Genomic DNA, 26,506 nt, shown 5'->3' with positions numbered 1-26,506 from the left:
CAGTGTCGTGGAAGCTGCCCAAAGAATATGCAGTGTTTCACCTACTGTGAGCTGGGATAGACTCCAGCTGATCTACAATCCTAAACAGAACAGAAATGACCATTTCAAATGTATTTTATTCATGTTAGTATCAGGTACTTTGTATTTCCTCTGATAGATATGTTCCCATTCATTTTTTGATGGCAGAATTGTTGGACATCATACTGGGGTATGAACCAGTTCGACACAGGTACATCTCAGACATGGAGAGCAGGGACAGAGAAAGGAAGGAAAGGAAACGAGATATGTACAGCTGTCTTTTTGTTTTTACTGCATTGTATGGACAGAAAAGCATTTTGGCACCAGCTGGTACAATCCTCACAGTCAATGACAGGACTGCATGTATACAGAGTTTTGTAGCGGATATATGTGGCTAATGTATTGTTTTATTGTTTATTAGCTGTTGGGACTGTATCAGAAATATGAAATCAGCAGATTGAAATAATGTATATGGATACAGTAGCATTATGACAGTCAACAACAGTGTGTTGCCTTGCCAGTCTTTCTCAATTGAATGGACAAAAATCCATTTTCACAAGTCCCCAAACTACTATATATTCAATATCTGTGCACAAATATTGTGTACAGAACATTTATTCAATTCAAGCTGCTTGCACTCTCCATCAGGTTCTTTTTGACAGTTTCAATTGTTACAAACTATATTTTTTCAGGCTGAATATGAAATACACAAATAATCAAAATGGTTGGTTCTGAAATATTAATTCAATTATATGAATTCAACACAATTCATTTAATTAAATTTATTTACTTTATAAGCACCAAAAAACAAAAAAAGTTGCCTCAAGACGCTTCACACAAGTAAGGAATCAACCCCTAGAGCAGGCGCACAGGTGACAGTGGTAAGGAAAAACTCCCTCTGATGATTTGAAGAAGAAACCTCAAGCAGACCAGACTCAAAGGGGTGACCCTCTGCTTGGGCCATGCTACCAACACAATTAACAATATGAATATACAGGAAATTTAGGGAAATTTTGGGAGTCCATGCTGATGGAACACAACAATCAAATCCACACCATGGCGATTCCATCATGAAAAACATATGTACAAAAACTTAAGTACAAATCATATATTGCATATTTTCCACCACATCAATTACTAAATCAATTTTGCTATTACCATAATCATAACGTAAACATTTGCCTTGTTTAAAAAATTGGAACATATATATATTTATGTGTGTGTGTGTATATATCTAAAATAAATAAATAAATAAGTTGGGTCAAGGTATCATCACTGTATCCACATGTATCATCACTGTTTTGCAGACTATGAAACCGTCCAAGATACTCATGGATTCATGTTCAACAAAATTTGGCGCCATTTAGTCATGTGCAGAATAAACTGTTCTTCACTAGTGGCATCTTTCAACACGATACTGAAAGATGTGGCTCGATCACTGGAACTTTCGTGCAGCTGACTGAAACCCAGAGATTTTAGATCTCGTACACTGACTGACTTTTTTGTTGCTTCTCTACTGAGTGTAATTGTACTTTCAGTGTTCCTTGGAAATATCTCTGAATTCTACTCCAAGAGTAGCCTTTTTCCGCCCCTTTACAGGAACATGAACAAGTGTACTTCTGACGCTGCTCCACCTCTAAAAGTGACATGTAACAGCTGTCGTGTCACAGCATGTCTTGTCACTTTACTCCCCATATTAAGATCCTTCATCTCTGGACACAAGATGGAACAAAACAGGGGAAAAACACTTGCAAAAAGCTTCCTCCTGAATCCCACCTGCCATCATTCTTTCCAAAAAAGAGCCAACAAGAAGTCCTTTAAATGCCTCTGGTGTCTCATTTATCTATGTCCCTTTTGTCTCTCTTTACATTTTCTTTTTTACACCTTCTCCGACACTCTTGTGGCTCTTATTGTCGAGCTTGAGGTCTTTATCCTCTTCATTCTGCCTGCCATTGTTCTTCCTTATATCCTTGAATCCTCGAGGCAAGGAAATGTTCATCTTGGAAGTAAAAGTGCTGACTGGACGAGCCTTTGACAGCAATAGAACAGATGCAAACTCATTTGAAGGGTTCAATAAGGAGCAAGAATGACAAAGACACTGTTGTACGTCTAAACTCAGCAGTAATGACAGAATGAATTCCGTTAATATCACAACACGCTACAGCGTAGATTTAAATTTCAAGGTTACAACTGAAATTCCAAAAAAGCAACACTATTGTCTAACAAGCTGACACGTTATTTTATTCATTTAAACTTTTATCTCTGCATGAATTCCAAACCAAATACATTTATGTAACAGATTAGGCACCACAGAAACTACTTAAAAAGCAAAACTATCACCAACACTGAAAGTGTGAAATGATACATTAATGCCAGCTGTGTAACTATGCGACGTGTGCTCTTTTCTAGCATCCGTTGAGCAAAAACAACATTAGGAAGAGCTTCTGTTCACATATCAGCTCGGAAAAGTGTGACTGTAGGTGTCAACACACATTTAAAGACTTTATCAAAGCACAGAGTTTGTATTTTTCCATCCCAACAATGGATTAAATAGTTATATCGTTATCAGGAAACTGTGTGTGCATGCTTGTTGTACACACACTGTTACAGGGAAAGGGCTTTAAATTAAATATATTTAATTATGTGCCATGGCCACTACAGCACAGCCAACACAAATCCTCTATCCTCTTCTTACGGTCATGCATGTTAACCCACATTTCTGCCAACTCCTGAACAATTACAGCATGGATTACATTTGACCGTCTTAGTAACTTTCTATTGCATTTGTAACATGCATCTGGTTTTCAGAATTTGGATACAATTTTACTGTTAAAAACTGAGCCACAATAATGTGTTCACGCTGCAAAAACATCCCACAAAAACCACACTTACTAAAGTGGTGAACGGTCCTTCATGAGCTACTGATGCCAATTCCACAACCATATTATTTCTATTGTTTTTGTTATTATTATAAGGCAATCTTAAAGCTGAATTTGATCACAGTATATGGTTGGACAGCGCTTGTTTTGGCATCTTTGATAAAGTATGGAGCTGGCAAGATCAAAGGAAAAGGAGATGGACTACCAAGACGTTGACCTGGATTTCCCGGCACAGTACCTGTAGTTGTCCGTTGACAAGAGACTTCACTTGGATTGTCCCAGTCCACCCAGCAGTAAAATGGGTACCTGCCTTGCCTGAGGAAGTAATCCATGATTACATGCTATCAGAATGGTACCAAAATGGGCTAACCACCACCCAAATTTAAGTCAGGTTTTTAAGAAAACAATGCACATTTAAAGAACTGGAAACATCCAAGCAGCATATGACTCATATGCCTCAATATGAGAGTCATTTCAGGCCCTCAGCAGAAGCTGTAAATCAGCTGTGATTCAACTTGTTTTCATTGTTTCATCTGTTAATGTTGTAGCCTTGAGTATCATTTCTTTCAACAGTAGAACAAGAACACTCTGAGGCCACATACCTTTTCCAAGGCCCAACAGTCGGTTCTTAACTGTAATGAAACCTCAACTACTAATGAAACAGGAACCAATGAGTGACATGGTATATTTTTTAAAAGGCACTTCTGGATCTGCTTCCAGATCCACCTCAAAAATGTAATCATCCCTTATTTGACTGAAGGTCAATCTCTCAACCAAATTTGTGTTAAGCTTCATTGATAACTTTATAAATGCCACTGGCCACACGCAAACCCAAACAACAGTAACTCTTTAGTGGAGATGGTTATCTTGGGAAGGTCAAAAGAAATATTTGTAAGCCAATAAATGTCTCAGTGTCATCCCCAGTAAATCTAACAACATAGTTTGGTCTGTAGACCACAGAATAAAGTTGACAGTTCATTCTAAGTATCCATTTCTGCAGCCAAAACTCAATCACAGGAAAATTTCAAGCAGATCTTAAGGTTAGAAGTTTATTTCAGGGCAAATCAATGACACATTTACCTTCTACATGGATTACTGAAGACTGAACCCCATCTGGTTCAGAGCTGCCACAGAGACATGCCAAACCATGAACGTCAACAATCCCATCAACTCTCACCCATGTTTGGTAGGGTACTGTGTGTGGACTGGGCGCCCTGGACAGATTTGAGTACTACTGAAAACAAAGCGGCTTTGGCACTGTGGCACAAGCTGAATCTGCTGACATCAGAAATACTGGCTTTGTGGTTTCATCCTTCTTGCCCATGAAGTTTTACAGAGACTGCAGCGTGCATGTCAGTCACGGCTTTTAGCATGGAGGTAGCCTGAGGATACGAGGCAATCACTGAACTCTGATTCAGTTCAACTATTATCATAACAGAATCGAGCCACAGTATGGAAGAGTCTGAAAAAATAATGGCTGTGGGATATAACAAAAGACAGTGATGTTAGAGAAGGAAGACAGATTAGCGTTTTATGAGACCAAATTAGATCGACTGAGTGGTTTGGGAAGCGGGGAATAAAAGGTTTGACATGGGAAGAAGAAACTCATGTTTTCCCTCATAACAACAGTGGATTTTCCTGCACACTTTGGCTCATTTAAAATATCTGCAAAACATTTAACGTTGTTAGTGATATACAAGTTTATTTCAAAAAAGTCCTCTTGAATCGACACTAACAGCATGTTACCGTAGCTGCTGCCTGTGGCTACCTGCCAGCTGTCTATGTCTAATGAAGTCTGCAGAACCTAAATATTCATCAAAGCAGAATTTTGTTTTTCCTGTTCCATTTTTCCCCAAATGGTCATTTATTCAGATGCAAACATTATGAGTGGAATGACTATGGAGTGTGTCAGGAGTGATAAATCCTTGTGTTTTCTACCTGTGACCCCCCCACCAAAATGATAGTTTGTGTTGTTTATGTCAAACTGTAGATGCTATTAATAGATAAACAAATATGCAGCTGTGGCGTTTAGTGAGCTAATATAGGCCACCAGGTGTCTTTTAAAATAATACTCAGCAATGGCCAAGAATACACTGTAAATACTGAGGAGATGCAGCCTTAAAATAAAAATTATACTAATCCTGTTTCTGTTCACAAGCCATGTAGGCACAAATGGGACAATGCACCTTAATGGGCGTGTCTCCAAAGAAAGCAGGGGTCCAGGTTCAGTCTTACAGTTTGCTTACCACAGAGAATTGTAGTGTTTGAAAATCATATTTAACTGTATATATAAATACTGCAGAGTCAGCTTAACATATGTTAACATTTAGATGACCTGACAGTCGATATGACTGAATCGATTAGGAGAGCCAGTAGCAAAACAGGACCCCACGTTTGACTATTACACCAAAACATGAGTTGCTTGTTGTACAATGGCATGGTATAAATCATGTTTTCCCTGCTTCCCTTTACTTATTTAAATTCTTGATGGTTCACACTGAGAATGCATCTGCACAAATTACAGCAGGTATAAACAAGCTGCAGGAAGAAAAATCCACCCCTAACTATGTTTCCCACCAGCCTCCTCATCACTGACAACACCCATTTCCCATTCTTATAAATGCTTAAATGGATCATGCAAATCAGGCTACGAATTAGCAGAAGGGATCATGATGACGTGCTATCCATCTGTGTCACTGCACATTCCTAATACCATGCCTCTAACTGACTCCAGCCGTCTTTGTGCTGCATTTCAAAATGAGACTCAGCGCTGGCCCCAGCCGCATAAATTAAGACGCGTGATGTTACCTAATTGCTCTGATTAGCATGAGCTCTGTGGCACAAGCATGATGCTAATGGGACTTTAGGGTGGACAGTACAGATGAGGGCTACTCTGCAGGTTGCTTACTGTCTTTGGTTTTGTGGAGGGGCTTTGTTTGTTGTTGCACATTTTAATACTTACTTCTGTTGCTGTAAAACAATTAATTTGCAGCCACAGTGCTTCAGATGGACCAGCCTAAATTTAAAATAGCTTGTTTTCAATTACCATGAAGACAAATTCACTGTTAATTCATTCAATAAGGTGAAGCAACTTTTTTACTGCCAGTAAATGTAGTAGACAAATGTGGGCATTTTGTTACTAAACATCAGACGTCTAAACAAATATTTGTTTACAGCATTTATGGTTTTCCATTAATTTATTTACACACTGTATTTTACAGGGCACACATGCCTATCTTTTTACCAAAGCCCAGAAATGTATACATTATAATTTCTCAGCATTATTAAGAAAAGAAAAAAAAAAAGCATTAATCTCTGCTGTCTGGAAGCTGACTAGGAGGAAATAATTAGTCACGGAAAAAGCAGACGCAGCACGTCTACAGGTCTGCGTTTATATCTGGACCATTGTTAATTCATGACTCCTTCACTGATGGTGTGAACGTCTGCCTGCTTTCAGTAATTGATTCATTTTCTCTCCTTTGAAGCAAAATACAGACATGAGGAAATACTGATAAGACAATAAAACACTTATGTGCGTCTGAATGGAAAGTGGCAGGCAAGGTGTGTTGGGGTGTGTGTGTACTGCATTTAAAGCTTCAGACTGGCAGGTTGCTATTTTAACCACTTTTAAACACTTAGGCATACGGGTGATTTGGGGGAGCTGGAGTGGTCGAGCTGGCACAGCAGGCTAATAACGTACAGAGAGAGGGATTAAGTAACACTTCATAGTATAAAAGTGCTGATGATGGTGACACAAGAGGCTGCAGGGGAATCAGGGAAGTCCAAATCAATCTCCACAGGTCAGACACTAAACCCGTCAGGCTGCTGCTAAGTCAGTGCCATCAGGTGTTAGCATGAGGCGTCATTAATCCAACACCACCACCTTTGTTATAATAGTGTCCACTCGGATATCCCTCACAGGTCCAGAAAAAATGTTGATAAAGCAATGCGCGCCGTCCGCAGCGGCTATTCAGACAAAGAGATTCCGACGGACAGGGTGGAGCACTCCTCACTCAAGGCCTGCCCACAGGCGAATGACGTCACCGACGCGTGAAAAAACTCACGCATGCGCACGAGGGTTCAAGCATGTCTGACGTAAAAACATATGAATCAAATCCATTTATTTTTTGAAAAAATAAAAAGGACCGCTTTTTCATCATAGACCTCGTATATGTCAAGCCAAAAGTTTTAAAAATTTGTGTTAATAATTAAATAATTTTGACAGAGTGCATGACCAAGGCATTCATTTCTCCATCTGGAGGAATGATCCCTGGATGTCTGTTCTGCTGGCTCGCTTACCAATGTCTTATTATTTGCTGTGTGAAGATCTTTGCTGTATGTGTGCTATGTGTGTTTGCGACAAACAAATACATGTTCTCAGATGTTTTAATTCTAATGCATTTGTGACTAAAAATCAAGCATTGGGCTGATTGTTGTTATAGGAAGGAATCACCAGACTGGTTAATGTGCCATTTGAAAAGCAATTCATGCAAAGTTCAATTACAGCATCCGCTGTTAGAGCAGAGTATCAGAGCAGCCAACAACAGGGAGGTGACTGAAAAATCAAACTACTGCACAAGACAAACAATATAATCTGTTAAAGCCCTCGTCTATTTGCTGTAGCGACAAACTGCTGCAGCGTATCAACAGTGGAACTGACAGCGTTAAAGTCAGTGGTTGGACAACAGCAAACATATGTCAAGGACAATGTAACAGTTTTGGATATATTTGATCTGATGTGCTCATAACTGGATTATTCTGATACACTGCAATGTGACAACAACAACATGTGGTGAAACATTTGTGTACCAAATCCACCATGAATGATTCCATTACACCAGCCGGTGTTATCAATATGCAACATGCAGCAGCTTCCTCTATCGCAGCAGGACACAAAACCAGCTTTTGTGTTTAGTCGAAGACAGGTACCGATTGAGACTCGAACCTGTTGTGTGATGCCAATCCTGACATGTGTTTTGGTGTATTTGCACGTTACTCACACTCGATTAAATCCACCACCCATAACCGTGAAAGAAGAGGCAGAACGAAGAAGACCAAACAGTGCATTCTGCTAACAATAGCAAAGACACGACAAAGGGGCGAAACGCTCTTTGTTGGGTTGACACAACAAGACACAACGTGGTAAGACAACTGATACAAAGAAATTAAAACATCAGGTCAATGGTTTTTCTGTCAAAATGTTCAAGATCATTCTTGGGCAATGGGAAATTTCCAAGACTTCAAGTTGATATCAAAACATGCACTGCTTTATCCAACAAATAAGAATAATGAGATTACAGGTATTTAACATCATTACTTGATAAATTAGATAGACACCTTTTACACATGCTGAGTCCCGCTGGTGCGAGTACTGATCCCTGTATTCTGTAGTGTGAAACAACACCAGTACCCACTTATAGCTGGGTGGACTGAGACGATGCAGATGATGTGTCTTGTCAAGGATATAATCTGGTAGTGTGGCCAGGAGTCAAACCCAAGTCTACATACTGGGAGCCCAACTCCTTTTTCCGTGGGCTGCCTGCACTGCTTATGTATTGTATAAAAGATACATTTTCACAGTCATTCTCTTTTAAAGGAATCTCTGGAGCTGCCTGAGTGGCTGTTTAAGCCCTGATGAGAATCCTGACATGACAAATGTCAAATATTCAACATAAAATGACAACATACACTGTACGGTAGACATGATATCCACTGTGTACATATCTATAAAAGTACATGTTAGATCATCAGTACTTTTGGAGACATGTTTCATTATTCATCAGTGGTTTTAGCAGCAAGTCAGGCCGGTCGGCATCTTCTGCAGCTTCGCCTGCCGGAGAAAGTCTGTGGTCTGATTTTTGCTGGACGTAATTCAATTTGACAGTTTTTAAATGGCTGAAATTGTCATAAAAATATCACCACATGGTTCTGATGGATTTCACACTTGGGGTATGCAGTACAGGCAAAGTTGTTCAGATTACAGGAGATAAAAGTTGTAGGATTTAAAACCACTCAAAAAGAAAGAACACATGCATAAACATACACAAAGTCCAACAGAGCATTTTCTTCAGTTAATCTGATTTGCCCCATCTATACAGACTTTCTTCTGTTAAATCACAATGACTGCCACCCCCCATCCAACAAGGCACCCTTCTCACACACACACACACACACACACACACACACACACACACACACACACACACACACACACACAGTCATGTTGAGTTCTTCACAAATTTATTAAAAATCTAATCAACAAAATTTCAGAACATGTATTTCACAAATTTATGCAATGATCTACAAAAGTGGCAGAGTTAAAACTACACCATTTTGACAGACTGTGCTTGTGAATACACCACATTTGCAAATCATCAATTTTGAGCTTATTCTGGAAGAAATTACTGTGTATTACAGTTTAGGGTGGGTCCACATAAATGCAGCAACTAAGATGATTAATATCTTTCAAAGTAGACAAAATATTGCAAAATAGGCTATTTCATGTAATATTCAGTTTCTTCATCAATTGGTACAACTGTAATTTGAGGTGGTTCAGCATTAACGGTGCCACCCATTATGGTGACCCTGAGCTAAAAGGCAGAAGCCAAAAAAATTCAGCTTTTAAACAAATTGTGCATACAAGATTTTAACAACCTTTATTAAACATACTGCCATAACTATATTTTGTGCCATTACAATGGTGGACACATTGTCTGATTACATGTTTTACTACTGAACTGATTTTACAAACTTGGTGAAATGATTGGGCCTAAGTTACAAATAAAACACACACAGGGGTGAAAAGTCATGTTTGTCTGTTTGTTTGTGAACAGCCTGTAACCCACACTTTTTCATATATCATTATGAAATGTTTATAGAGGATTCATATCCTGATAGGAAAGAACTGATTAAATTTTAAAGGACATAGGTCAAAGGTCAAAGTCAGGAAAAATCTTGGAACATTGAACACATTTTCAAAAATTTATAACTCTGTCAAGAAAGACTGAATTTCTTTCATATTTGACAGCATTATGTAGGATGGTATCCTTTATGGACTGACAAAGTTTGATCCACATCTGATCCAGATTACAGATTTTGTGTCCATTTAAAGTTAACATTGAAAACCCCATTTAATGTATATTTACCATCATAATCAAACGTGCTCCAATCACTCGCATTTTTTGTGTTATGGATTTACCTACATCAACAAAATTTTATGCCTGTTTGTCTTCCAGAAACCAAGTGCCAAAAAAACAATGACAAACTGTGTATAGCAGAGATAACCAATGTTCTGTGAAAATGATCTGAAAAAGAATCCAGAAACTGAAAAAGTAAAAAATAAATAAATAAATAAAATCACAAAAAACTTTAAGTGCATGAACTAAAAAACATTCTCCTGACATCTAAATTAGCTTATGAAAAGCAACTTCTAACAGGACTTTGAAGTAAAAATCTGTGGAATTGGAAACTAGCGTTGGTGGAGGTTTGCACTCTATTTAAATTTAGGGTTCGATTTTCAGAAAGAGGCTGATTTAGTGAGATGTGTAACTTTAGGTCTTGATGGAGTTTTGCGCCCTTATTCTGAATTATTTTTGTTGTTTCTCCCCCAAAAAACACAATATTCAATTCAGATGAGCTGTGATGATCTTCTAACGGTGCACAGACAGGATTATGAGCACAGTGTTGCTCAAGAACATCTGTGAACACGGCAGGACTGACTTGGTAAACTGGGGATCCTGGAAACGGCTCAGGATGGACCACTGAGCTCTGCATTAGCCTACATGCATGGCTAGTTTCAAATTTGTCGCTGGAAGACAGATTTTACACCCTCAACTGCAAAGATTTCAAACAATAAACTGTACTTGATGCTTTTAAAACAAAAACTTAAGTTGTGGATGTTTTACATTGTTTAGATTTGAAACAGAGCTTTAATCCCTTTGGCACAATCTATTTCTTATCATCTTCAAATCAATTTTGCAGTGCAGTGGGATGTTTTCTGGAAGAGCATGCTGTTACATTGCAGTAGGTGTAGAAATGATTTTACTTTTATGCAAAATTGGATGCAGCTGCAGTCACAAAGTGAGGCACAATGTTCCATGTGTGCATCTCGCTTCCTGCAGAGATCGCATGATGTTTATGTTGTACAGAAGCAGAAGAATATTTGTCTGCAGGAGTGTTTCAGCTGTCCAAATGGTGTTATTTTTGCAGGTCAAATACTGCAGGAGAACTTTGCCTGATATACAGCTGTGGATATATGTTTACATACACCTTGGCTAAAAAAAAAATGTTCAAGCTCAATGTTCCCCAACTGTACACATTCCATTATATCAAACATTACATGTGTTAATTACAAGTTATTCCCATATGCCATAAATTTATTTAAAGTAACAGCTGCAAGATTGAGATATTTAGTGTGTCATCACGTTGCATCCAACAGAATGGCTGCCTAGACGATTCCAAAAGCTTCAAGAAGATGAATTACTTTAAAATCATCTGAATATCAATCTAGAATAAACTGACATTAATTGGGGAACATTTAGCTGTATTTTAAAGCCTATCTGTCAAACTGGTAGGGATGTGAATCGTACAACAACTCACGATTCAGTTCGATTCCAATTCTTGGGGTGACGATTCGATTCAGAATCAATTTTCGATTCAAAGAGCTCTGAGAAATAGTTCTATTACTTAAAAAATGTTTATGTTTAAGAAAATGCAGCTTTACAAGGTTAATCAAGTGATTCTAGGTGTAAATTTACATATCTGCTTTGCTCGTTCGGAGTTGGCTGGCAGTTTAGCGAAACGCTGGTCAGTAGTCGGCAGTAACCGCTGCTCCCCTTTTAGCTCCGGGTCATAGCGTAGCATGTGAGCTTGCGGATTTGAAGTGTTTCCAAAGTACTTGACTTTCATTTTGCAGATTTTGCACACTGCATAAGTCATGTCAAGCTCCTTCTTACGCAGCAAATAATAAAATCCAAAATGCGCCCAAACATTTGCCTTCAGCAAAGACGGTGTTGGCTGAATTAGCTCTTCATCTGCCATGCTAAGTTATAGCCACTGAACTCTGCAGCTCACGAGTGTTTGAAGCACGTAAATAATATCCCCTAACGTCCTGAATTCTCATGCGTACTTGCAGGGAGTCACTGCTGGTTTTTTGTAAATCTATTTTATGTTGTCAAAGAGCAAAAAAGATTTGTCTGAATTTTAAAGGACACAAACTGCACCAAAAACAAACTGAAAACTCATCCAGCTATGAAACATCTGAAGAGGCATCAGAGAGGGAGGCACTCACCAGCTAGAACTCTGGTGTGGAGGCGTTTTCATCTCTGGCTTTCACTTTGCTTCTCACCAGAGAACAGCTGAGCGTGATCATGTGCAGAAATTCATGCAATCTGCAAAAATAAGGCATTTTTACTACGTCTGTCTGCAACCCGATTCGATTATTTTTCTCTAAATACTATTTCCTGATCCCAATTATGTAATGCCATTCCATTTACTCTATTATTCCTCAAGCCTGTGTGAACATGAGGTCAGTGAATATCACTGAGCAGCGCAGGCACACGCGCATGCCTCGATGCTCAAAAATCTAATTTTATAAAGTGGTCTGTAAAGGTGACGGTGGTTTTAAAGCCATTGTGGCCAATTACACAGATGAAATCCTCCTCTGTGCCTGTGGCCTCTGTGACACCAAACGCGCAGTAAATTTTATGAAGGGTCCACATCGCCGTGCTTCACTTAAAGTACAGACATTTCCCTTGCAGCTAGAAATTCATGTTTTTTACCAATAGCCAAAGGACTTTTCGATCAGATGTGTTTAACGGAGGATTAACAGCATGACTCAAAAACGTCATTCTCACAAAAAGAAAACAAACAGATACAGTTAAACTTCATGTAAATCTCTTGGCGGAAGCATGCGCTCAGATTAGTGCCCTTCTAGTGGAGGTTCTTTAATCCCAAGAAAATAAAACATCCTTAATGACAGCTCAAGTCATTTCTCTGAGAATGGTGATTAGCTGCCACAAAAAAATGAATTTCAGACAAAGACTGTTACAGTCTTTAATTTCAGCCAACGAAACGCTGTGACAATGACATGTTCTTAATGGTACACAAGGACATGAATGAGAACCACTGGCCTTAACTTTCAGAACACTTTCTCTTTCATGGCTCTGCACAGTCTCAGTGCAATTACCACACAATAGCTGCAAATCTCGTCATTACTGGCACCAATTCTAAAATGACTGAGCTTCTATTTACATTGAAGTCATCTCTGAAATGTTACAAGGTCATATTTCATAAAGCTGGAAGCAGCTATTGGGGGAAAATGTTTGTGCACTGCTGTAGCGCACACAGAAATGTCTAATTTGCATGTTTTAATTAGATATGTGCAGAAGAACAGCAGCGACCACATGTAGACTCGTAATTACTCCGGATGTGACTCATGCTTTGGGAAAAGGCTGTCGCTCACGCAAAGGCTATAAGGTTTTCAAAAGCCATAACTCTGATTTATACAGAAAGTTATAGAAAGAAGTAGAATGCTATCACAGTAATGGTTTCATCAGACTTTAATTCTACTGATGAATGTGGTTTGTGTAGTTGAGCACGTCGAATACACATCATACTGAACTTTGTCTTCCATTACGGTACCAAGAACTACAGGTATATGGATTTGAGCAGATCCACAACACCAAATCTGGAGATCCATTTCATGATTCTCCAATAAGGTCAAATGAAAGACACGTCTGGAGCTACCTCTCACTGAATTTCCTTCAAAAGTGGTAAAATGAACCCCGGGAGCCTGTTTCCTCTCATGAAATTTCAGTAAGGTATATCTTCTATTATACATTCCAAATCTAAGTGGAACTCTATTAGTGTATACTAAGGTACACCTAAGTAGCTTTAAAAAAAATGTACATGTACAAATTTGGAAATCTTACAGACATACACCACTTTTTTTCCCCCTAGCTTTGAAAAAATCTGCAAGGTATAGTAATTATTTCATCAAGGTCAAGCCCGCTGTTAAACCGCCGTACAGTTTCTGTGTTAATTCTGAGGGAATACAACAGCCTTTTCACTGCTTCATTTTCACTGAAGACGACGTTTGAACCTCGTGAAGGAGCTCACGCTGGGACTCACAGCTCATTCATAACAACTGCTCTCTCTGGGAATGATGTACAGTGTCACCAACGACAACTCATTACCAAATGTGTTGATGGATGTGGGATTTCTGTGTGTGGGTAACATCCATAACGGCAGATTCCAGCAGCTAAACTCAAATGGAATTCAGCCTCTCTTATTATTATTAATTTGTGCACCTACTGTGACCAATTAAAATGACTGGTTTCAGGTTTCTGCATTACCCACAATGAACTGTTTGTCAAGTTGAACCTGTATGACTACGACTCACAACATACCACCTGAAAGACAATGGCGACAAAGCCAGCACTGCCCTAATCTGCCCTCTGGTGGAAAATTTGTTTTGAACCATCTTCACACAAACTTACTAGCAATGACACTCAGGTCTTCTGCTGTATCTTGCACAGAGAATATGAGGTACTTTTTGTGGACATTCCGGCTACGGCCAACACAAAACTTTTGGAAACCTTTTACAGTGTGTTTCTTGTGAGTGTGTGGCTCTCTCAACCAGTGGTGGGGACGTTTTTCATCGTCTTGTCATTGAAAATAACAGAGCCTCTGGTTTTCCATCTGCTGCAAACATAAATGTGGGAATGGAGCATAATACCAAGTTTGGAAAATGTAATGATGAATGCTATATTCAGCACTGGAATGAGCACTGGAAAACTATAATGCAAAATTGCTTAAACAGGTCAAAGTGTGGCACATTTTTTTGATATCTATATGTGGAAGAACTTTAAATATGGCTGGATTTTCACATAAAACATCAAAGTCAGAGCACTGTCCTTCTGTGCAGGTCCATAAAACTGCTGCTTTTAACCTTCCATGACACTTGTATTTGTATCAATATCTGAACACTTGTTTCCTCATTGAGAAGCGGTCAATGAACCAGCGTGCACGCCACACAACACGCCCACACGGTCTGTGGAAGAGAGACGGACTGTTCAGTCCTCCAGAGAGGAGCCACAGCAAGAAGCAGCTCCTTTCTGCTTAAGGGAACAGATTTATACCCAAAAATGTAAAAACACTGTTTAGAAAGTATAACTTCAGTGGATGTGCATTTTGTTGTGTGTTCCTCAAAAGAGCCATTGATCATGAGCTTAAATGAAAAGAAAAAAAAAAAAATCACAAGAGGACATCTGTGAGCCTTATCCACAAACCTGTTTGTTTATTTACATCCCGATATATTACTGACTGACATACAATCATCACAATATCCTGCATCTCTACAAACCAGTGAACAGCCACTAATCTTCACAAATATGGACACGTTAAGCAAAATGCTAATTACTACTCCACAATAGGGTGAACATTTGATATGGGTTTATGACTGAACCGCATTTAGCATAAACTCACATGTGGTAAAACGTATCCCTGTGGCAGGGCTCAATTTTCCTCACTGACAGTCACTATTCAAACCACATTTCCCAGTCGCACAGTTGCCTAGGAAACGGGAGCACATGCCAGACAGCCATTTAAAAATCCCAAAATGAAGCATCTAGATCTTTTCAAATTCCAAGTGAGATGATCCTCTGCCAAAAGACGCATGACGCAAAATACAGGACGACGACATACAAACACACTGACACGTATAGCCAGAGAGATCTCTGTGACACCGTGGTGCAATTGACAAAGTAGAGCAAAGATGTGTATTGGGGGGGTGTTTGCGTTTTGTGCACCAGAACATCTTCCCTGTTTCTGCTGAGCAGATGAGTTTATTTATTTATTTGAAATCACATGATCCAAACTGCTGTTACGGGAGAACAGGGCAATTTACTGGCCAGACGTGTTAATTAAACCCTGTGTGGTGTTCAACCAGACAGAAGACACCCCAAACCCCTCTGTGTGCAAACAACTTTAATAGCTCCTTACAACAAGGCAACATTCTGTGTCCGTTAAGAAGAAATTAACGCATGGGGTCGAGCGCTGTAACAACCCATCGATATGAAAGTAAGGATGCAGCTGCAACGATACGGGACTCGATAAATGATTTTTTGACAAAACATTTCAGCTCCAACTTGCCAGCAGGCACATGGGAGAACTGAGCCTAGATTTGATTAGTCTTCTTGTGTGAAAAGCTGTACTTGTTCCGCCCCATGATGAAGGTGTACCTGGTGATGTAACAGACAAAAGTCTGCACACAGTTTTTCCCATGACAGCTAGAGAAGACTGTAGCTCCTTCAAGATGTCTCTGGTGGCTTCCCTCAATATTCTCCTTCCTGCAGGTGCACTCAGTTTTGAAGAATCGCCTACACTGTCTATGCAATACGACACTGCTCGTATTCTTAATGACTGCTGTAAATGAAGTCCAATGACTTGAAAATGTTCATGTATCCGTCCTCTGACTACGAAGACCTAATTATTTTTTTTAAAAATGCCATCACAAAAATTTTCATATATCAAAGCTCCATATGTCACAAATTATTTCACAATACTGGGAGAATGTCTGATATCTGACAAGATCTGTATATTTAATTAATTTAATTTAATTAGCTTATAATGCGCCAAATCACAGCAAAAGCCGTCTCAAGGCACCTTACACAAAACAATTCAACATAAAAATTAAATAAATAATTAAAAAGAAAAAAATTTTCAAATACATAAATAAAAACAGAAGTAAACGAACATAAAAATAAAAACAATTCATAAGAAAGAGAATAAAAATAGGTTTTCAGTCTTGACTTAAAAATGTCCATGGACTCTGACTGCCTCACGGTCGCAGGAAGACTGTTCCACAGGGTGGGTGCACGATACGAAAAGGCTCTTTGACCTGCTGACTTCTTCTTCACCCTGGGAACACAGAAGTCCCACATCCTGCGACCACAAAGCACGGACCGGCACGTAAAGTTCCACCAGATCAGCCAGATAAGATGGCGCCAGTCCATGAACAACTTATAAGTCAATAACAAAACTTTAAAATCTGTTCTCACAGAGACAGGGAGCCAGTGCAAAGATCCCAAAATGGATGTGATATGTTCAGACCTTCTGCTACGTGTCAGAAGTCTGGCGGCAGCATTCTGAACCAGCTGAAGACCCCTGATGCTGGACTGTGGTAACCCTGAAAATAGAGCATTACAATAATCTAGTCTAGAAGAAACAAAAGCATGAATCAGGGTCTCAGCATCAGCCATAGACAGGATGGGGCGGATCCTCGCTATATTTCGCAGATGGAAAAAAACAGTCCTAGTAACATCCGTGATGTAGAGGTCAAAAGACAATGTATATGATTGGTTTTGGCTCCAGTGTACACAGCAAACCCCATTTTTTGTTATAAAATCTAGCAAGTGACCTTCCTTGGTCACAATCAGGAAGATGCACAATATATTCTGCAGTAGATCGACTAAATGAGTATAAATGCTGTGAATAACCACTCAACCTTTAGTAACATGAACTTCTACCACCTTTACAAGAGCGCTCTGCCCTCTCCAAACCTCAGTCCATTATTAAAGTTTGATGTGGATAATGCACTGACCATTACACGTTCTTCACACCTACAGTTTTGCCCTTCTGTACAAGCACGGACATCACATTACTATGATGCTCCAGCTAATGGCTTCAGTTAACGGCGGCATGTGGTAATAAAAGCAGAAGGCCATTTCTGAATCACACACGGCAAACCTGTGTACTGCAGAGCCCGAAACCTTCACGACTGCCCAAACCAGACTAATACAAGTACGGATGTGAAACATCTGCATGAAAAACTGCAAGTACAGAACAAACCTTCAAATGGACAACTCATATTGATGAGTGACCGCTTACACTGTTCTACCAAACAAACACAAAAACATTGCTGCTCTAATTGCAGGTCTTTCTGACCTCAAACACCACAGGAAGCCTGAACAGCAAGATCCCATCCAGATTTGGAGCAGCCTGCCCTTGGACAAAAAGAATAAACGAGAATGATGAACTTCCTCCCATTAGGCCATTTGGTTTACAGCATTCTGAGTCAAGGGCACCTTGGAGAGAGAACAGATCGCTGCCTATTTTTAACACTCTCCTATCATCCAAGAACATTTTAAATGTACCAGGACACGCAGCGTGACGCAATTAAACACATTTTGCTGTTAGCTTAAAGATGTGCAACATGACCAGAGTGAAATAAATGAAGGTGAAGGTCTGTGTGCACGTTCAAACACCTGATAATCACTTCAAGCTTCTATGACAACAAATGATAACAGCTCTTAAGCTCCTCAGTGTTCCCTGTTGGGAATTTTCAGTGTGGACAGCTGAGTGTGTTTAAATCTAACCGAAACAATAACCTCAGCCTTCTGCAGACGGAGGATCTGCGTGTCCTAGATAAGAATCATGGATATTTATTACCCCCATAAAAGCCCTTGGACCTTTGGATTACAAGTCTCCTGGGAAGGTTCAACAAGTATTGCAGAAGACACATGGTATTTGCTACTTCAAGTTCACATAGTATACGATCTGCACAGGAACGTCAAAATGTGCTTCTGTACAGCAACAAAGAGCATCCTTCCACATCAATAATACACAGTGTATAGTGCCAGGTAAATATATAAACACATACATGTCATTATTGATATTTATACATGTCATTATGGTATTTTCACAGCCCTAATTTGTGGTAACTGGGCCATTTTCTCCTGTGTGCCCTAGAAGACACATCCCTGCCCAAATCCAAAACATAAGCAGAGTGTTTAGAACAATCCAGATCTGTACAGAAGGATTATGAAGGTCACGTGTTGGATCCACATGTTGTTGCATCCACAACACTACAGAACTGCCTTGGCTTCTGGATCACAACCACCCAAGCAGACAAGTGGTCCATCCCCAGTGCCAGCTCTGGAAACTAGCTATCTATCTGCCACAGCATTGGGCGACCCCTTGACCATTTCCAGCTGTTGTGATACTCAACATTGAGGTACTTACTTACAGTATCATGCAGAAAGAAATGGCATGAATGTCCAAAATGTTGTATTTTTGTCCCTTTTTTTGTTTCTTTTTTGACACAAAGTCATTCCAGTGGTACCCAATGATCCTCTAAAGCAACGTAGTACCAAAGACATCCAGTCATCAGTTTAGGTCACTGACTGATGTACAAGCCTCACAATCAAAGTAAAGCCACCTTGACACTTGCATGAATTTGATTGCCGCACTGGCACACAATCTTGCGTGCCAATGAGTAAACCCGTTGTAAACTGTCCATAAATTTTGTACCACTGACATGAACTTGTGAACATTGTACAACCTATTCGCACTGCATGTCACTGCGTGCCATTGTGCGCCTGGCCTCTGACAGTTTACAACAGTTTACGTCAAGTTTACTCATTGGAACACAAGATTGTGTGCTGCGAGGCGATCAAATCTGTGCCAGGGTCAAGGTGGCATGAGACAGACTATCCATAATCTAGGAGAAACTGAATCCAATGGACGGCCATGATGAATAATATTTACACCACACATGATCACAAAGACGTACCTGCATTCAGTAAGATTACTGACTATTGATGGTGATTGCAGGTGGAACATTTTATTTTTTACATTATACAGCACTGAAATGGATCAAACTAACCCAACAGCAGCACTCACAAAAGTATGATGGTAACATTTATCTCGCTTATCCCTTAGTCATGGCTCACAGAACCAGACTGATTAAACACGACTCCAGTGTCTCATTCTAATTATACACACAAGACCTCAATTAGTGTTTATTAATGCTGTGGCATTTCAAAATCACGTATTACAGCAAAGTCTAAGCAGTATATGCTGATGGTCTGGATGGCAGCGACAGTGTTTCATGTCAATGACGTCTCTCACACATGTCCATTGTCAAGTTGTGACTGATTGAAATTTGGCTTGTTTGACGGTTTTATATTTTAAATCATTTGGTTTTCATACTTATAGACTATTATAGCACTCATATAAATCAGTGAAAGAAAATAAGAGAAACACATGATAAAACAATTGTTTTTGACAGCTTGTTAAACATCCCTATTTATCGCAAATTTCTTGGAAAAAAAAAAAAATCCAGGATAAACTGGCTGATCCGGGATTCACTAATCCTTGTCACGCCAATCCAGTTTTACCTCATCAAACCAACTGATAATTTGTTAAGACAAACTGGAGACTATCAGAAATGACTGTGTGCAGACGAGCGATAGTTAAGTCCCTTCGGCTGCTCCCTTGTTTGCACTTGGGGTCACCACAGCAAATCCAAGGTGGATCTGCATGTTGAATTGGCACAAGTTTTACGCCGGATGCCCCTCCTGACGCAACTCCACATTACATGGAGAAATGTGGCAGGGGTGGGATTTGAACCCGGAACCTTCTGAACTGAAACCAAGCGCATTAACCACTTGGCCACCACCCCTGCGTGTGCAGACGAGCGATACAACTTTTTAATGTTTTCTCAAAAATAATTCCATGTATCATATTTAGATTAGCTGTTATACAAACGTAACTAACATGAACGCACTTTTGAGCAATCTGTGACAATGTTCACCCATGAGCCCATATTTGTACCCTCATGCAGAACTTGAACTTACTATGGGCAAGGTTGCACAGCACTCATGGCTTTCAATTATTATTTTCAATTCTTAGTATTTTTAAGACTTCAGTGGTGATTAGATTGTATTGCTGAGTCATCATGTTTTTCCCTTTTTTGTTTATTATTCAACCAGGGTTGTAGTTTTTGGAAATCTACCCAAATGCAACCAAGTGTAAAAAATTCAAAGTTAGTCATGGGTGAACTTTTCTGATCAAATACAAAAATAACATTGATTTTCTTTGTTTTCTAGGTCATCGGAATATGATACATTATAGAGTTAGAAAACAGTTGGATCCCTAACGCACACACACACACACACACATATATATCAATTACTAAATTAATAATTTACAGAACAGATTAATCGATATGCACGCAAAGATGTAGCTGCTTCATTAATAAAAAGCACATTGAAACAGACAGTTAAAAACCTGTTACTGACATATTACTGTATGCTTTCAAAACATGTCTACACATTTTGATACTATAGACACAAAATGTGTGATGTGACCATTCCATGTTTATAGTCACATAAAAAAAAATACATTTCTACTGTGAGGGCAAAGTTCTCCCATGCTTGGTTGAATATGGGCATATATGTGGCAACCCTATATGCAACAAGAACAATGTTATCTTCCTCAAAATACCAGTATTCTAAAGGATTTTCTCCAGGCAAAACAGGGTTTTCATCTCTAATGCCAAAATGTAATATTACCCATGACCAGAGAATGACTGTGAACCAACAACAAACCTGCCAAAGCAGAGACAACCGGGGAAATAGGCTGAAAAATAACTTAGACAGTTTGGAGACATTCATATTTCACAACATGTAAACTGTTATCAAGCAACATTGAAGAAAACATTACAAGAAAACAAGCCAGATCTATGCCAACTCCAATCTCTCCCATGTGCCTTTTGACAAACTGTAGCTGAGATTTCCACATGAAGCTGTACAACTCAAACAAATGTTCCATTCCACATTTTTTCCAGTCACAGCCAAAGAAGCCTATCACACCTTCAGAGGTGTCATGGATGTTGTTGACTTCCTCACTAGTTTCCTTCTTGCACAGAGTTTAAGTGCCTACAAGTTTAAGTACCTGTTTATCCTACAGCACCATAGTAAGTCCCTTCGGCTGCTCCCTTGTTTGCACTCGGGGTCGCCACAGCAAAATCCAAGGTGGAGCTGCATGTTGAATTGGCACAGATTTTACGCCGGATGCCCTTCCTGACGCAACTCCACATTACATGGAGAAATGTGGCAGGGGTGGGATTTGAACCTGGAGCCTTCCGCACTGAAACCAAGCACATACTGTTTGTATTTATTAATGACTGATGTAAACAGTCAATAACAAATACAAACTGTATGGAGTTATGACTAATGTAAATATGTATTTTGACTATGTAAATAGTCACTGGTTCAAGTGTTCATCCTCTAACTAAAGAAAAGTAGCTGTAAAAGTGATGATTTGTATTCACAAGAATCCATTTAGGTATGGCCCCTGAAAACAAAGGTACTGTGTGCAGAAATAATTCCTAAATGGTTAATGTTTTTTAAACCCCTTGAATTAAAGCTAAAAAAAAAAAAAAAAAAAAAACACTACAAGCACATTTTTTTCATGTTCAGAGGGAAGTATTACAAAAATTGTCACCGTCCGTCTTATGTACATGACAAAAAGTCCACACAGTACATTCAGAATACGATTAAAACTCCGAAATATCAAACACAAAAGACGATAATACCACATGAAGGGCAGTAACATAAAAAGTAAATATAACTAATTAAACCAGCTGTAGACACATTTTACTTAAATGCACTCACCTTTAAATTTAGATGGCACATAAATCCACAATGTCGATATTTAGGTTTACAGGTATTTTTTGTCAAATGCAGTCGTTCCAACGTTTTGGTGATAAACGTTTTTGTATTTCCAAAACTTCTTCGTCGCTAACCAGCTAGCATAGCATACCACAGCATAGCATAGCGCGAGCGCCGCACGCTGGTGAGTCAAATATCAATTAATCAAAGGCCAGATCGTGTCGCCAAAGGTGATTGGACGAAGCACATGTCAATCAAAACTTTACCAAGGAAATTGAGCGACGGGACACAACAAACTTTAAAAGTACGTTTTATATTTTTTTTTCACGGTGTGCTTTTATAGTTTTGTATGCAGTGTGGATGTAGAATGAGAAAACTTATGAATTTCAATATATGGTTATATATACTATATATAGTATATATAACTATACATATGGCATCACTTAACTAATATATTTAAATTGAATTTCAGTCTTTCATCAGATTGCAGACTACTCAGTTACCATGTGCGATTGCTGCCATCTAATGTACAAATATGAATATGTGAACTGAAACTTCGACTTCTTTCTCATTGCCTCCATAATGTCTGCACAAAAATTGATCAGTAATCTCCAAAATATTGGAACATTTGTTCCTTGCTGAGTGTTAAAGCCTCAGAATATAAAATGACAACAAATCACATTTTCCACTTTTATTTTCCATTGCACAATAAACTTTATCTACAGAATTTCTAAATTTTTGTGGCAGCAGATAAAGTCATAAACACCCATGTGAAATTTGCATAAAACTGTACAGTAAAATTGGCTACAATGAGAAAAATACTGTGACCCATTTTGAATGCTTAACTTCTAGACAGAAGATGGTGTGTGGCGGAGACGGGACTCCCTCGTGTTGGAGTGTGTGGACACTATCAGGTCGGAATACTGCATACTGTCATATAGAGATGATGAAAAACAAATGAGCAAAGGTCAAAAAACAAATACAACGTTTTTTAAGAAAGAAAGAAAATCACAAGACTGGGGGGAAAGTGACCGAACGGGCTGTTTCTTCACCACCCTGCAGGAGAACAGTTATTTGCAGACATCCCAACTAAACACAAAGGCTCAAATGTGTCGCTGATGGCAAGGAACGAAAGTATGAATCAAAGTTGGAGCATTTATGCAAATACTGAACATTTTAACCCAATTCAGAGCTCATCTGCTAACATTCATTATCCTCATCATTTTTTATATATTAGTAACACTCAGGATTTATACATATAATCCCAAAAGACTGTAAAAAATACTGAATACTTGTGATGAACAGATTAGTCAAAGAAGAAATAATCATCAATTTTGATAACTGATCGATTGTTTTATCAATATTTAACTTTCGCTCACATCTGAAAATTTGCTACTTTGTTTGAAATTTTATGGGTCATATTGTGCAAAAGTTTCTAACACAGTTTTCTCAGTATTTTTTTTTTTCTTGTTTTTTTAATAGTTCTGGACTAACAATGACCTAATTTAAAAGGCTTTTGAGATCCTTTTAATTAAAAGCATTTAAAAGCAGATCTTGGCTTTGCAATTTTTATTCTCTCACAGCTCAAAACCAACATTAAACTTCTTTAAAGTGGCATTAAACTTATAAACTCTTATCTTTTAAAGAATTGTGACATTCTATACATGATTACAAACATAAAATAACTTCAGATTAATCACTGATTAAAATAATTGTTCAATGCATAATTACTCAACACTGTAAGATGTACGTCTTTGCAGAGGAAAGAGTTCGATCAAACAGAAACGTCTCTAATTTAAAGGAACACACCTTCATAATCACTTACTTAAGAGAGTGCGCCCCCTAGCTGTAGTTTCAAGCCCAATACCATTACTTTTGTGTTGAAGCTGTGCTGTATTAGCAGATGAGTTCACATCCATCTTACCATATTTACTGAATGCTGAAAGTTAACGATGATGCAAATATTAGTGAAATCTAGAACTTGGTGAAGCCGCGTGTTAACACACATTAAACTAATGACTGACCAGTTATGTTTACGCAATGGAAACTCTAAATTAACTCTTTGGCGTCAGAAAAAATATGGCCTTTCTCCTCTTACAAAGTTTGAGCAACCTCAATGTTTACTTTCTAGTTGGTTTTAGATTGTCAAATTATTTACGTATATACAATTTTTTTTTAATCCTGATACACAGACAATAAGGAACATTTCTTACATTAAACTCTGCAACTGAAAAAAATACTAACAAAGACAACTAGATCCAAGTATATACAATTCTGTAAAACACACAATCAGCATCTGTTGACGTATGTAAACGCTATACAAGGTATGGATGAAAAGTTTTGAGCCTCACTATGAAGACCTGATACTATATTCTTGAAACTTGGCATGCTTTTATTACAACCTGCAAGATGGATAAGCGGCTTGTTAGTTATCACATCACAATGTATTTCACCTTTATACAACACTTTAAAAGTTGGAGGTAGCAAATATTCAAAGAACAAAATGGCTGAGTATTGCTGTGAGAAAGTATTACTATTTGAAGGGGTTCATTCTCATACAAAGCTATCCCACGGTAGATGGTACATTAGAAGATCATGTTGATGAAGATCTTCATGTGCAATTGCATAAAGATCAGAAGCAGAACCTAAGACAAAGGGAGAAATAGAAAGCCTTGAAGAAGACCCATGATCTGCCAGCTACTACGCCAACTTTCGGATGCAGCTACATGTGACCATGAGGCGGAAAGACCCCGGAAAGCTGACACGGTGTGTCATCAGGGCAACATTCCTCATTGTCATTGCAGCTGTGCATATACTGGGCTTATACTGAGAACTCACCAGGCTCTAATTATTTGGCACCATCTGACTTCCATCTGGTTCAAAACACAAAGACACAACTCTCCAGTAAGTATTTCTAAAATGACACTTTCACAAGTGAGGGTAAAACTGAACAGGATATTAACAGGTGGACCAGGGCGCCATCAGCAGTAATGTGGGCGTTGCTTTGGACAGACAGTTGAGTTGATCTACATTCCAGCCCTCACCTCTGATTATAAAATTCAGGTAGTGGCCAGATGAATTAGATTTAAGTACCAAAATGAATTTCCTTTGCAGGGTGATGGCGTGCTCTTGCAGAGGTGAAGGGGTCACAGTAGAACTGCTGATGACTGAGCAGATGGTTTCTCCATGTAATGTAATGAGGACACATTCCAGAAGGGCATCATAGTTAGGCTCAAAACATTCAACGCTTCCACTGCTGTTCCATTTAACTCTGGAAAACCCAACAACTGTGGCTAAACTCTTGGTGTAATTAACAATGGCATCATCAGCATTTGAACAGATGGAATATTGTGGCATCAGCAGATGAGGGAGGCCTTTAACATCACAATACACATGTAAAAAAAGGTGCAAAGGTAAACAACAAACATATGGTTCATGCAGAATCGCCATGTTGCCATGTTGGTGAGAAATAATGATGTATGCCTTTTATATCCACCTTGCCCTCCTGTATATTCCAGCCCTTTTCAAAGGGAAACATTAATCAGATTTTTAAGACAAAAGTCACAAAACATATACATCTTTTTTAACAAATCAAATATCATTCACTTTCACAATAGAAAAATAAGATTTCCCTGTAATACAGACAGAGCCAAAACCTGTTAACAAATGGAGGAATGGCAATAAAAATGGAAACACATACCGTTAGCAATGATGTGAAAGTCTATGAGTGAGCGAGATGGTGAAATATCCAGTGTACATCAGAATAACTTTTAATCGCTCTGACTCTCTGCATAGAGGCGGCGTCAGCGTGGATCTCCAATGGCGAGGATCCTCTGCCTTCACAATCTGCTTCCTTCCTCTTTTTGTCACTTGGAAGTGGATAAAGCATTGCACAATTATTAGATTTATGTATATATAATGAACTAGAATAGTTTTTCTCTTGTCACCTTTTTTTTTTTTTTTTGTCAGTTATGACTTTCTTTAAGCCACGTTCTTCTGTTTGAATACTGTCCTAAAAAGGCAAAAAAGTCTAAATGAGTAAAGGACATTTTGGCAAATTGGAATGAAGAATCTCCAGGTGCTGATGAGCTACCTGAACAGATAAACGAAGAGACGAGAACATGAAAAAAAGGTAACCACTTCACGTCTGCC

The 26,506-nt window shown here is 38.8% G+C and overlaps 1 long non-coding RNA gene across 1 annotated transcript; it reads right to left on the bottom strand.

Annotated features, from left to right (window-relative positions):
• Positions 1-7,958: 7,958 nt before the first annotated feature.
• Positions 7,959-26,319, bottom strand: LOC117502685. Its single transcript, XR_004558386.1, has 3 exons — positions 25,171-26,319; positions 16,283-16,285; positions 7,959-7,968 (listed from the first exon to the last, which is right to left on the bottom strand). It is a non-coding gene; the product is annotated as an uncharacterized LOC117502685 (long non-coding RNA).
• Positions 26,320-26,506: the final 187 nt, after the last annotated feature.

The sequence above is a fragment of the Thalassophryne amazonica genome, chromosome 21 (assembly GCF_902500255.1).
Source record: "Thalassophryne amazonica chromosome 21, fThaAma1.1, whole genome shotgun sequence".
In the NCBI taxonomy this organism is placed as follows: Eukaryota; Metazoa; Chordata; class Actinopteri; order Batrachoidiformes; family Batrachoididae; genus Thalassophryne; species Thalassophryne amazonica.
The sequence above is the reverse complement of the archived record's forward strand: the minus strand, read 5'-3'. Positions and strand labels throughout refer to the sequence as shown.